Below are 1,299 nucleotides of genomic sequence, written 5' to 3' on the forward strand. Positions count from 1 at the left end.
TGCCAAGAGTAAATGGAAAGTAGCCTTGCCTTGTGCCTCATAATCATTAGTGGCCTTTTACAGTATCACTGAGACTCACAAGGACAGGAGAGACATGGGTGCCAGAGCTCTGGGTTATTATTCACCTTGCCTACCAGAAATCGCTGGTGTTTTCCACCAAGGGCCAAACAAAGACTGTCCTGAGGGTGCTGATGTTTTTACACTTCCTTCCTTCAATAGCAAAAATATGGGTAGCTGAGTATAGTCCACTAGGTGGACAGGACCACCTTTCAAAGAACTTTGCAATTATCTAGATGATATGTAATTTCCAAGAATCAAGAAGCATTCCACAGACTTAATAATTCTGAAACAAAAAAAAAATTTGCATGTCACAGTGAAATCATTGACCTAGTTACATAAGGTGCCTTCCTGCCTCCACCTTTGCTACCTTCATATGGTCTGTAGTGCTGAAGACAGAACACTTGTGGTAAGGCACCCACCCCCAGGAGGGTGAAGAACAAGCCACACACTGCTTTGAGGAGCCCGGCCCCGAGCAGAACAGCAAGGACAGACACTGTTCTAGTCACCTGTGGTTTGAAGTCATCACTTTCAATCCCTTGTGACTAGGGCCAGGGTCTCCGCACCTGTGAAAGGAAGCAAAGCTCTAAGGAATCTGAAATTTAAGAGAGAAACTGCAGCTGCCGGTTTGTGGGCTGGAACATTTTTGGTAAGTTTTGTTCCATCTTGGACTTTGGGAAGCACTAGGTTTCGGCCATTGTAAATGGCAGGCTTTGAAGGTGAAGAATATTGTGGTGGTTACATTACCAAGTCCTGGGTGCTAATGGACTTGGGTTCTTTCAGTCCCATTGAGATGAAAGGCAGGTGCTCACCTTGGTAGTCTTTTGAGTGCCGTGAGTATTCTACGGGGCTTAGAACATCGAATGCTGTTCCAACCACATCCAGGGCTGGGATAGAGTCATGCCCTTGGATGCTGCAGGAAAGGAGTATGGGTCCCAATTGTTCAGGTGTTAGAGTCTCTGCCCTTTCTACCCCATAAGGAGATAGACTATGATGTATTTTTATTTGGTTATCTTTTTAGACAAGGTCTCAAATATCTTGATCTTGCAATGTAGCCAAGGATAACCCTACTCCTCTGCCACTATCTCCTAAATGCTGAGGTTACTGGCATGTACCACTGTACCAGGTTTTCTGAGCTGCTGGGAACTGAAGCTAACCTTCCATGTACACCAGGCGAGCTCTACCTTGCCTCTTCCTCTCTCTCTCTCTCTCTCTCTCTCTCTCTCTCTCTCTCTCTCTCTC

Source organism: Grammomys surdaster, unplaced genomic scaffold, assembly GCF_004785775.1.
Source record: "Grammomys surdaster isolate TR1022 unplaced genomic scaffold, NIH_TR_1.0 810, whole genome shotgun sequence".
NCBI lineage: Eukaryota > Metazoa > Chordata > Mammalia > Rodentia > Muridae > Grammomys > Grammomys surdaster.